The sequence below is a fragment of the Lepidochelys kempii genome, unplaced genomic scaffold (assembly GCF_965140265.1).
Source record: "Lepidochelys kempii isolate rLepKem1 unplaced genomic scaffold, rLepKem1.hap2 scaffold_68, whole genome shotgun sequence".
Lineage (NCBI taxonomy): Eukaryota > Metazoa > Chordata > Testudines > Cheloniidae > Lepidochelys > Lepidochelys kempii.
The window spans coordinates 577,501-590,000 of record NW_027333642.1 but is presented as its reverse complement, the minus strand read 5'-3'; positions in this window follow the sequence as shown (position 1 = coordinate 590,000).

Genomic DNA, 12,500 nt, shown 5'->3' with positions numbered 1-12,500 from the left:
AGAATTAAGCCCGGGGCCCCGGGGCAGGGGCACCCGGACGGAGCGGGGTCCGCCCGGCCCCAGCCCGCGGGGGCAGGAACCGGGTTGACCTGGTGGCCGGAGGAGAATTAAGCCCGGGGCCCCGGGGCAGGGGCACCCGGACGGAGCGGGGTCCGCCCGGCCACAGCCCGCGGGGGCAGGAACCGGGTTGACCTGGTGGCCGGAGGAGTATTAAGCCCGGGGCAGGGGCACCCGGACGGAGCGGGGTCCGCCCGGCCCCAGCCCGCGGGGGCAGGAACCGGGTTGACCTGGTGGCCGGAGGAGTATTAAGCCCGGGGCAGGGGCACCCGGACGGAGCGGGGTCCGCCCGGCCCCAGCCCGCGGGGGCAGGAACCGGGTTGACCTGGTGGCCGGAGGAGAATTAAGCCCGGGGCCCCGGGGCAGGGGCACCCGGACGGAGCGGGGTCCGCCCGGCCCCAGCCCGCGGGGGCAGGAACCGGGTTGACCTGGTGGCCGGAGGAGTATTAAGCCCGGGGCCCCGGGGCAGGGGCACCCGGACGGAGCGGGGTCCGCCCGGCCCCAGCCCGCGGGGGCAGGAACCGGGTTGACCTGGTGGCCGGAGGAGTATTAAGCCCGGGGCCCCGGGGCAGGGGCACCCGGACGGAGCGGGGTCCGCCCGGCCCCAGCCCGCGGGGGCAGGAACCGGGTTGACCTGGTGGCCGGAGGAGTATTAAGCCCGGGGCAGGGGCACCCGGACGGAGCGGGGTCCGCCCGGCCCCAGCCCGCGGGGGCAGGAACCGGGTTGACCTGGTGGCCGGAGGAGAATTAAGCCCGGGGCCCCGGGGCAGGGGCACACGGACGGAGCGGGGTCCGCCCGGCCCCAGCCCGCGGGGGCAGGAACCGGGTTGACCTGGTGGCCGGAGGAGAATTAAGCCCGGGGCCCCGGGGCAGGGGCACCCGGACGGAGCGGGGTCCGCCCGGCCCCAGCCCGCGGGGGCAGGAACCGGGTTGACCTGGTGGCCGGAGGAGTATTAAGCCCGGGGCAGGGGCACCCGGACGGAGCGGGGTCCGCCCGGCCACAGCCCGCGGGGGCAGGAACCGGGTTGACCTGGTGGCCGGAGGAGAATTAAGCCCGGGGCCGCGGGGCAGGGGCACCCGGACGGAGCGGGGTCCGCCCGGCCCCAGCCCGCGGGGGCAGGAACCGGGTTGACCTGGTGGCCGGAGGAGAATTAAGCCCGGGGCCCCGGGGCAGGGGCACCCGGACGGAGCGGGGTCCGCCCGGCCCCAGCCCGCGGGGGCAGGAACCGGGTTGACCTGGTGGCCGGAGGAGAATTAAGCCCGGGGCCCCGGGGCAGGGGCACCCGGACGGAGCGGGGTCCGCCCGGCCCCAGCCCGCGGGGGCAGGAACCGGGTTGACCTGGTGGCCGGAGGAGAATTAAGCCCGGGGCCGCGGGGCAGGGGCACCCGGACGGAGCGGGGTCCGCCCGGCCCCAGCCCGCGGGGGCAGGAACCGGGTTGACCTGGTGGCCGGAGGAGTATTAAGCCCGGGGCAGGGGCACCCGGACGGAGCGGCGTCCGCCCGGCCCCAGCCCGCGGGGGCAGGAACCGGGTTGACCTGGTGGCCGGAGGAGAATTAAGCCCGGGGCCGCGGGGCAGGGGCACCCGGACGGAGCGGCGTCCGCCCGGCCCCAGCCCGCGGGGGCAGGAACCGGGTTGACCTGGTGGCCGGAGGAGAATTAAGTCCGGGGCCGCGGGGCAGGGGCACCCGGACGGAGCGGGGTCCGCCCGGCCACAGCCCGCGGGGGCAGGAACCGGGTTGACCTGGTGGCCGGAGGAGAATTAAGCCCGGGGCCCCGGGGCAGGGGCACCCGGACGGAGCGGGGTCCGCCCGGCCCCAGCCCGCGGGGGCAGGAACCGGGTTGACCTGGTGGCCGGAGGAGAATTAAGCCCGGGGCCGCGGGGCAGGGGCACCCGGACGGAGCGGGGTCCGCCCGGCCCCAGCCCGCGGGGGCAGGAACCGGGTTGACCTGGTGGCCGGAGGAGAATTAAGCCCGGGGCCCCGGGGCAGGGGCACCCGGACGGAGCGGGGTCCGCCCGGCCCCAGCCCGCGGGGGCAGGAACCGGGTTGACCTGGTGGCCGGAGGAGAATTAAGCCCGGGGCCGCGGGGCAGGGGCACCCGGACGGAGCGGGGTCCGCCCGGCCCCAGCCCGCGGGGGCAGGAACCGGGTTGACCTGGTGGCCGGAGGAGAATTAAGCCCGGGGCCGCGGGGCAGGGGCACCCGGACGGAGCGGGGTCCGCCCGGCCCCAGCCCGCGGGGGCAGGAACCGGGTTGACCTGGTGGCCGGAGGAGAATTAAGCCCGGGGCCCCGGGGCAGGGGCACCCGGACGGAGCGGGGTCCGCCCGGCCCCAGCCCGCGGGGGCAGGAACCGGGTTGACCTGGTGGCCGGAGGAGTATTAAGCCCGGGGCAGGGGCACCCGGACGGAGCGGCGTCCGCCCGGCCCCAGCCCGCGGGGGCAGGAACCGGGTTGACCTGGTGGCCGGAGGAGAATTAAGCCCGGGGCCGCGGGGCAGGGGCACCCGGACGGAGCGGCGTCCGCCCGGCCCCAGCCCGCGGGGGCAGGAACCGGGTTGACCTGGTGGCCGGAGGAGAATTAAGTCCGGGGCCCCGGGGCAGGGGCACCCGGACGGAGCGGGGTCCGCCCGGCCACAGCCCGCGGGGGCAGGAACCGGGTTGACCTGGTGGCCGGAGGAGTATTAAGCCCGGGGCAGGGGCACCCGGACGGAGCGGCGTCCGCCCGGCCCCAGCCCGCGGGGGCAGGAACCGGGTTGACCTGGTGGCCGGAGGAGTATTAAGCCCGGGGCAGGGGCACCCGGACGGAGCGGCGTCCGCCCGGCCACAGCCCGCGGGGGCAGGAACCGGGTTGACCTGGTGGCCAAAAAGCAAACCGGCCACCAGGTAAACCCGTTCAAAGTATAGGGTTGACCTGGTGGCCGAACAGCAAACCGGCCACCAGGTCAACCCGTTCAAAGTATAGGGTTGACCTGGTGGCCGAACAGCAAACCGGCCACCAGGTAAACCCGTTCAAAGTATAGGGTTGACCTGGTGGCCGAAAAGCAAACCGGCCACCAGGTAAACCCGTTCAAAGTATAGGGTTGACCTGGTGGCCGAAAAGCAAACCGGCCACCAGGTAAACCCGTTCAAAGTATAGGGTTGACCTGGTGGCCGAAAAGCAAACCGGCCACCAGGTCAACCCGTTCAAAGTATAGGGTTGACCTGGTGGCCGAAAAGCAAACCGGCCACCAGGTCAACCCGTTCAAAGTATAGGGTTGACCTGGTGGCCGAAAAGCAAAGCGGCCACCAGGTAAACCCGTTCAAAGTATAGGGTTGACCTGGTGGCCGAAAAGCAAAGCGGCCACCAGGTCAACCCGTTCAAAGTATAGGGTTGACCTGGTGGCCGAAAAGCAAACCGGCCACCAGGTCAACCCATTGAAAGTATAGGGTTGACCTGGTGGCCGGACGGGAAGGAAGCCCCGAGCCCCGGGGCAGGGGGACCCGGGTGGAGTGGGGTCCGTCCGGCTCCAGCCCGCGGGGGAGGCTCCGGGTTGACCTGGTGTCCGGACGGGAACGAAGCCCCGACCCCGTGGCAGGGGGACCCGCACGGAGAAGGCGTCCGACCGGCCCCAGCTCGCGCTGCAGGCTCCGGGTTGACCTGGTGACTCCCCTGCCTCGGGTGGCCCCGATCCTTTTTTTCCGTTTTTTTTTTTTTCCGTTTTTTGGCCGGAGAGTGGTCGGGATGCCCCCCCGGCACCCCTTTTGTGGTCGTTGAAAATTTTGTTTCAGACTTCCAGGGGCCCGATCCCTGACCGGGGCGTTTCAGGCTGGCCTGGCGGACTTCTCTGCACAGGCTCCGGATTGACCCGGTGACTCCCCTGCCTCGGGTGGGCCCGATCCTTTTTTCCGTTTTTTTTTTTTTGGGTCCGGAGAGTGGTCTGGATGCCCCCCCAGAACCCCTTTTGGGGTCGGTGAAAAATTTTTTTCAGACTTCCAGGGTCCCGATCCCTGACCACGGCGCCGCAGGCTGGTCTGGGGGACTTGTCTGGCGAGGGCAGGCACAGGGTTGACATGGTGTCCGGACGGGAAGGAAGCCCCGAGCCCCGGGGCACGGGTACCCGGCCTGAGCGGGGTCCGTCCGGCCCCAGCCCGCGGTGCAGGCTCCGGGTTGACCTGGTGTCCAGAAGCCCCGAGCCCCAGGGCAGGGGTACCCGGGCTGATCGGGGTCCGTCCGGCCCCAGCCCTCGGTGCAGGCTCCGGGTTGACCTGGTGACTCCCCTGCCTCGCGTGGCCCCGATCCTTTTTTCCGGTTTTTTTTTTCCTTTTTTGGCCGGAGAGTGGTCGCGATGCCTCCCCCCCGCCACCCCGTTTTGGGTCGGTGGGAAAAAAATCAGACTTCCAGGGACCCGATCCCTGGCCGCGGCGTTTCAGGCTGGCCTGGCGGACTTCTCTGCACAGGCTCCGGGTTGAACCAGTGACTCCCCTGCCTCGGGTGGGCCCGATCCTTTTTTCCGTTTTTTTTTTTTTATTTATTTTTTGGCCGGAGAGTGGTAGGGATGCCTTCCCCGCCACCCCGTTTGGGGTCGGTGAAAAAAAAATTCAGACTTCCAGGGGCCCGATCCCTGGCCGCGGCGTTTCAGGCTGCCCTGGCGGACTTCTCTGCACAGGCTCCGGGTTGAACCAGTGACTCCCCTGCCTCGGGTGGGCCCGATCCTTTTTTCCGTTTTTTTTTTTTTTTTTTTTGGGGTCCGGAGAGTGGTCTGGATGTCCCTCAGATCCCCTTTTGGGGTCGATGAAAATTTTTTAAAAAGACTTCCAGGGTCCCGATCCCTGACCACGGCATCGCAGAGTGGCCTGGGGGGCTTGTCCGGCGGGGGGCAGGCTGCGGCTTGACATGGTGTCCGGACGGAAAGGAAGCCCCGAGCCCGCGGCAGGGGGACCCGGGCGGAGCGGGGTCCGTCCGGCCCCAGCCCGCGGGGGGCAGGCTCCGGGTTGACCTGGTGTCCGGAAGCCCCGAGCCCCGGGGCAGGGGTACCCGGGCTGATCGGGGTCCGTCCGGCCCCAGCCCGCGGTGCAGGCTCCGGGTTGACCTGGTGTCCGGAAGCCCCGAGCCCCAGGGCAGGGGTACCCGGGCTGATCGGGGTCCGTCCGGCCCCAGCCCGCGGTGCAGGCTCCGGGTTGACCTGGTGACTCCCCTGCCTCGGGTGGCCCCGATCCTTTTTTCCGTTTTTTTTTTTTCATTTTTTGGCCGGAGAGTGGTAGGGATGTCTTCCCCCGCCACCCCGTTTGGGGTCGTTGAAAAAAAATTTCAGACTTCCAGGGCCCCGATCCCTGGCGGGGCGTTTCAGGCTGGCCGGCGGGACCTCTCGGGCACAGGCGCCGGGTTGACCCGCTGACTCCCCTGCCTCGGGTGGCCCCGATCCTTTTTCCCGTTTTTTTTTTTTTTTCATTTTTTGGCCGGAGAGTGGTAGGGATGCCTTCCCCCGCCACCCCGTTTGGGGTCGGTGAAAAAAAATTTCAGACTTCCAGGGCCCCGATCCCTGGCGGGGCGTTTCAGGCTGGCCGGCGGGACCTCTCGGGCACAGGCGCCGGGTTGACCCGGTGACTCCCCTGCCTCGGGTGGCCCCGATCCTTTTTTCCGTTTTTTTTTTTTTTTCATTTTTTGGCCGGAGAGTGGTAGGGATGCCTTCCCCCGCCACCCCGTATGGGGTCGGTGAAAAAAAATTTCAGACTTCCAGGGCCCCGATCCCTGGCGGGGCGTTTCAGGCTGGCCGGCGGGACCTCTCGAGCACAGGCGCCGGGTTGACCCGGTGACTCCCCTGCCTCGGGTGGCCCCGATCCTTTTTTCCGTTTTTTTTTTTTGGGTCCGGAGAGTGGTCTGGATGCCCCTCAGATCGCCTTTTGGGGTCGGTGAAAATTTTTAAAAAAGACTTCCAGGGTCCCGATCCGTGACCACGGCGTCGCAGGGTGGCCTGGGGGGCTTGTCCGGCGGGGGGCAGGCTGCGGCTTGACATGGTGTCCGGACGGGAAGGAAGCCCCGAGCCCGCGGCAGGGGGACCCGGGCGGAGCGGGGTCCGTCCGGCCCCAGCCCGCGGGGGGCAGGCTCCGGGTTGACCTGGTGTCCGGAAGCCCCGAGCCCCAGGGCAGGGGTACCCGGGCTGACCGGGGTCCGTCCGGCTCCAGCCCGCGGTGCAGGCTCCGGGTTGACCTGGTGTCCGGAAGCCCCGAGCCCCAGGGCAGGGGTACCCGGGCTGATCGGGGTCCGTCCGGCCCCAGCCCGCGGTGCAGGCTCCGGGTTGACCTGGTGTCCGGAAGCCCCGAGCCCCAGGGCAGGGGTACCCGGGCTGATCGGCGTCCGTCCGGCCCCAGCCCGCGGTGCAGGCTCCGGGTTGACCTGGTGACTCCCCTGCCTCGGGTGGCCCCGATCCTTTTTTCCGTTTTTTTTTTTTTTTTTTCATTTTTTGGCCGGAGAGTGGTAGGGATGCCTTCCCCCGCCACCCCGTTTGGGGTCGTTGAAAAAAAATTTCAGACTTCCAGGGCCCCGATCCCTGGCGGGGCGTTTCAGGCTGGCCGGCGGGACCTCTCGGGCACAGGCGCCGGGTTGACCCGCTGACTCCCCTGCCTCGGGTGGCCCCGATCCTTTTTCCCGTTTTTTTTTTTTTTTTTCATTTTTTGGCCGGAGAGTGGTAGGGATGCCTTCCCCCGCCACCCCGTATGGGGTCGGTGAAAAAAAATTTCAGACTTCCAGGGCCCCGATCCCTGGCGGGGCGTTTCAGGCTGGCCGGCGGGACCTCTCGGGCACAGGCGCCGGGTTGACCCGGTGACTCCCCTGCCTCGGGTGGCCCCGATCCTTTTTCCCGTTTTTTTTTTTTTTTTCATTTTTTGGCCGGAGAGTGGTAGGGATGCCTTCCCCCGCCACCCCGTATGGGGTCGGTGAAAAAAAATTTCAGACTTCCAGGGCCCCGATCCCTGGCGGGGCGTTTCAGGCTGGCCGGCGGGACCTCTCGGGCACAGGCGCCGGGTTGACCCGGTGACTCCCCTGCCTCGGGTGGCCCCGATCCTTTTTTCCGTTTTTTTTTTTTTTTCATTTTTTGGCCGGAGAGTGGTAGGGATGCCTTCCCCCGCCACCCCGTTTGGGGTCGGTGAAAAAAAATTTCAGACTTCCAGGGCCCCGATCCCTGGCGGGGCGTTTCAGGCTGGCCGGCGGGACCTCTCGTGCACAGGCGCCGGGTTGACCCGGTGACTCCCCTGCCTCGGGTGGCCCCGATCCTTTTTTCCGTTTTTTTTTTTTTGGGTCCGGAGAGTGGTCTGGATGCCCCTCAGATCGCCTTTTGGGGTCGCTGAAAATTTTTAAAAAAGACTTCCAGGGTCCCGATCCGTGACCACGGCGTCGCAGGGTGGCCTGGGGGGCTTGTCTGGCGGGGGGCAGGCTCCGGCTTGACATGGTGTCCGGACGGGAAGGAAGCCCCGAGCCCGCGGCAGGGGGACCCGGGCGGAGCGGGGTCCGTCCGGCCCCAGCCCGCGGGGGGAAGGCTCCGGGTTGACCTGGTGTCCGGAAGCCCCGAGCCCCGGGGCAGGGGTACCCGGGCTGATCGGGGTCCGTCCGGCCCCAGCCCGCGGTGCAGGCTCCGGGTTGACCTGGTGTCCGGAAGCCCCGAGCCCCAGGGCAGGGGTACCCGGGCTGATCGGGGTCCGTCCGGCCCCAGCCCGCGGTGCAGGCTCCGGGTTGACCTGGTGACTCCCCTGCCTCGGGTGGCCCCGATCCTTTTTTCCGTTTTTTTTTTTTTTCATTTTTTGGCCGGAGAGTGGTAGGGATGTCTTCCCCCGCCACCCCGTTTGGGGTCGTTGAAAAAAATTTTCAGACTTCCAGGGCCCCGATCCCTGGCGGGGCGTTTCAGGCTGGCCGGCGGGACCTCTCGGGCACAGGCGCCGGGTTGACCCGGTGACTCCCCTGCCTCGGGTGGCCCCGATCCTTTTTTCCGTTTTTTTTTTTTTTTTTTCATTTTTTGGCCGGAGAGTGGTAGGGATGCCTTCCCCCGCCACCCCGTTTGGGGTCGGTGAAAAAAAATTTCAGACTTCCAGGGCCCCGATCCCAGGCGGGGCGTTTCAGGCTGGCCGGCGGGACCTCTCGGGCACAGGCGCCGGGTTGACCCGGTGACTCCCCTGCCTCGGGTGGCCCCGATCCTTTTTTCCGTTTTTTTTTTTTTGGGTCCGGAGAGTGGTCTGGATGCCCCTCAGATCGCCTTTTGGGGTCGCTGAAAATTTTTAAAAAAGACTTCCAGGGTCCCGATCCGTGACCACGGCGTCGCAGGGTGGCCTGGGGGGCTTGTCCGGCGGGGGGCAGGCTGCGGCTTGACATGGTGTCCGGACGGGAAGGAAGCCCCGAGCCCGCGGCAGGGGGACCCGGGCGGAGCGGGGTCCGTCCGGCCCCAGCCCGCGGGGGGCAGGCTCCGGGTTGACCTGGTGTCCGGAAGCCCCGAGCCCCAGGGCAGGGTTACACGGGCTGATCGGGGTCCGTCCGGCTCCAGCCCGCGGTGCAGGCTCCGGGTTGACCTGGTGTCCGGAAGCCCCGAGCCCCAGGGCAGGGGTACCCGGGCTGATCGGGGTCCGTCCGGCCCCAGCCCGCGGTGCAGGCTCCGGGTTGACCTGGTGTCCGGAAGCCCCGAGCCCCAGGGCAGGGGTACCCGGGCTGATCGGGGTCCGTCCGGCCCCAGCCCGCGGTGCAGGCTCCGGGTTGACCTGGTGACTCCCCTGCCTCGGGTGGCCCCGATCCTTTTTTCCGTTTTTTTTTTTTTTTCATTTTTTGGCCGGAGAGTGGTAGGGATGCCTTCCCCCGCCACCCCGTTTGGGGTCGGTGAAAAAAAATTTCAGACTTCCAGGGCCCCGATCCCTGGCGGGGCGTTTCAGGCTGGCCGGCGGGACCTCTCGGGCACAGGCGCCGGGTTGACCCGGTGACTCCCCTGCCTCGGGTGGCCCCGATCCTTTTTTCCGTTTTTTTTTTTTTTTCATTTTTTGGCCGGAGAGTGGTAGGGATGCCTTCCCCCGCCACCCCGTATGGGGTCGGTGAAAAAAAATTTCAGACTTCCAGGGCCCCGATCCCTGGCGGGGCGTTTCAGGCTGGCCGGCGGGACCTCTCGGGCACAGGCGCCGGGTTGACCCGGTGACTCCCCTGCCTCGGGTGGCCCCGATCCTTTTTCCCGTTTTTTTTTTTTTTTTTCATTTTTTGGCCGGAGAGTGGTAGGGATGCCTTCCCCCGCCACCCCGTATGGGGTCGGTGAAAAAAAATTTCAGACTTCCAGGGCCCCGATCCCTGGCGGGGCGTTTCAGGCTGGCCGGCGGGACCTCTCGTGCACAGGCGCCGGGTTGACCCGGTGACTCCCCTGCCTCGGGTGGCCCCGATCCTTTTTTCCGTTTTTTTTTTTTTTTGGGTCCGGAGAGTGGTCTGGATGCCCCTCAGATCCCCTTTTGGGGTCGCTGAAAATTTTTAAAAAAGACTTCCAGGGTCCCGATCCGTGACCACGGCATCGCAGGGTGGCCTGGGGGGCTTGTCCGGCGGGGGGCAGGCTCCGGCTTGACATGGTGTCCGGACGGGAAGGAAGCCCCGAGCCCGCGGCAGGGGGACCCGGGCGGAGCGGGGTCCGTCCGGCCCCAGCCCGCGGGGGGAAGGCTCCGGGTTGACCTGGTGTCCGGAAGCCCCGAGCCCCGGGGCAGGGGTACCCGGGCTGATCGGGGTCCGTCCGGCCCCAGCCCGCGGTGCAGGCTCCGGGTTGACCTGGTGTCCGGAAGCCCCGAGCCCCAGGGCAGGGGTACCCGGGCTGATCGGGGTCCGTCCGGCCCCAGCCCGCGGTGCAGGCTCCGGGTTGACCTGGTGTCCGGAAGCCCCGAGCCCCAGGGCAGGGGTACCCGGGCTGATCGGGGTCCGTCCGGCCCCAGCCCGCGGTGCAGGCTCCGGGTTGACCTGGTGACTCCCCTGCCTCGGGTGGCCCCGATCCTTTTTTCCGTTTTTTTTTTTTTTTCATTTTTTGGCCGGAGAGTGGTAGGGATGCCTTCCCCCGCCACCCCGTTTGGGGTCGGTGAAAAAAAATTTCAGACTTCCAGGGCCCCGATCCCTGGCGGGGCGTTTCAGGCTGGCCGGCGGGACCTCTCGGGCACAGGCGCCGGGTTGACCCGGTGACTCCCCTGCCTCGGGTGGCCCCGATCCTTTTTTCCGTTTTTTTTTTTTTTCATTTTTTGGCCGGAGAGTGGTAGGGATGCCTTCCCCCGCCACCCCGTATGGGGTCGGTGAAAAAAAATTTCAGACTTCCAGGGCCCGATCCCTGGCGGGGCGTTTCAGGCTGGCCGGCGGGACCTCTCGTGCACAGGCGCCGGGTTGACCCGGTGACTCCCCTGCCTCGGGTGGGCCCGATCCTTTTTTCCGAGGTTTTTTTCCATTTCGGCCGGAGAGTGCTCTGGATGCCCCCCCAGCACCCCTTTGGCGGTCGGTGAAATTTTTTTTTTTAGACCTCCAGGGGCCCGATCCCTGGCCGCGGCGTCGCAGGCTGGCCTGGAGGAGCTCTCCTGCGGGGACAGGGTCCGGGTTGACCCGGTGACTCCCCTGCCTCGGGTGGGCCCGATCCTTTTTTCCGTTTTTTTTTTTTTTTCCCGGAGAGTGGTCTGGGTGTCCCCCCAGCACCCCTTTGGGGGTCGGTGAAAAATTTTTTTTCCGACTTCCAGGGGCCCGATCCACGGCCGCGGCGTCGCAGGCTGGCCTGGTGGCCTTCTCTCGCTCCGGCCGCGGATGGCGAGACGCTCGGCCACCAGGTCAACCCGGAGGAAAAACGGCTGAAAAAAAATCGCTAAGTCCCTGCTCGGCCACCAGGTCAACCCGGAGGAAAAACGGCTGAAAAAAATTTTCTAAGTCCCTGCTCGGCCACCAGGTCAACCCGGAGGAAAAACGGCTGAAAAAAATTAGTAAGTCCCTGCTCGGCCACCAGGTCAACCCGGAGGAAAAAACGGCTGAAAAAATTTTTCTAAGTCCCTGCTCGGCCACCAGGTCAACCCCAGGAAAAGGCTGAAAAAATGGCTAAGTCCCTGCTCGGCCACCAGGTCAACCCCAGGAAAAGGCTGAAAAAATGGCTAAGTCCCTGCTCGGCCACCAGGTCAACCCCAGAAAAAGGCTGAAAAAATTTCTAAGTCCCTGCTCGGCCACCAGGTCAACCCCATTGAAAGTAACGGGTTGACCTGGTGGCCGGCAGTCTCACGGAAGTCCGGATGGGGTCGCCAAAACTCCCTTCGGCCGACCGAGGGAACCACGAGGTCGGATTGATTTTCAGATTGGTCCCGCTAAAATGGCGGTTGGATTTTTCACATAGTTCATTCCGACGGGTGCGCGGAGATTTCTGAGGACAGGTTTTTCAGAACCTCTGAGAACCAGAGATGAGCCCGGGGGACCAATCTGAGTGTTGTACCCGATCTTGCGAGGGGGGAATGGGGCACGTTGGCAGGTGGGGCGGCCCTCGGCCCTCCGTGCCCCCCCCCTTTTCCGGCTCTTCTCCTCCGGGGACCCCGTCGTCCCCTCGCACCCCCGGCGCAGGCCCGGTGGCCGGGATGCGAACTCCGACTGTCGGCGCCCCCCGGAGGGAGGGGGGGCCCGCTCCCCGCTTGCCTTCCGATCGATGTGGCGCTCACCTTCGCGACGGGAAGGGCCCTTCGCGGGCCGGAGCCCCGGCGGCAGGGGGCCTCCGGCGTTCAGGCGGATTTGGGTCCCGCTTCCCCTTTGCGTTCCCCGACCCCGGGGCCGATTGGGACTTGCCTCCTTGGGGAGAGAGTGGGGGGGGGGGCGGGCGCGTGCCCGGCCCCCCCCTCCCCGTGCCGTGGGTGTTGCCGGCCGGCTGAGATCTCCGCCGCGCGAGGTCGAGCGGCTCCGGCAGCCCACCCAGGGGTCCGAAAACCCAGGCCAGCCGCGAGGCTCAGCAGGGCCAAACACGGTCGCGAGAGCGAGCAGGGGCGCGCTGCGGTCCCCCGCCGTCCCCGACGGTCCTCCTCCACGCACGCTCCGGGGCGCGGGCCTCCGGGGGTGCTGGAGCCTCCGTCGCCGTCGGTGGGACCCTCGTACCGCCCTCTCGCTGGAGCCCCAGTACCCCCTGCTGTCCTCCGGCTCTGGGTCGCCGACTTCTTCTCTAGCGCGTTGCCTGGAAGGCGGGCGCGGCGTCCTCCGTGCCGCGTCGCCACGTTCGAGGGCCACCGGGAAAAGCGGGGGCGAAGGGGGGGGGCTCGAGGGGGCCCGCCCCGTCTGGCTCCCGCCATCCTTCTTCGGTGTCCGCCCGGGGCACCGGGGGGAAGAAAAGCAGCGAGAGGGCCCCCGCGCCCGCTCTGCTGCCGGACTCCCCCTGGGTGTTACCCGGAGCACCGGGGAATGCGGGGGCAGAGAGGTTAGAGGGGTTTCGGGGGGAGGTGCCGAGGGGGGTCTCGACGGCCCCTCTCTCG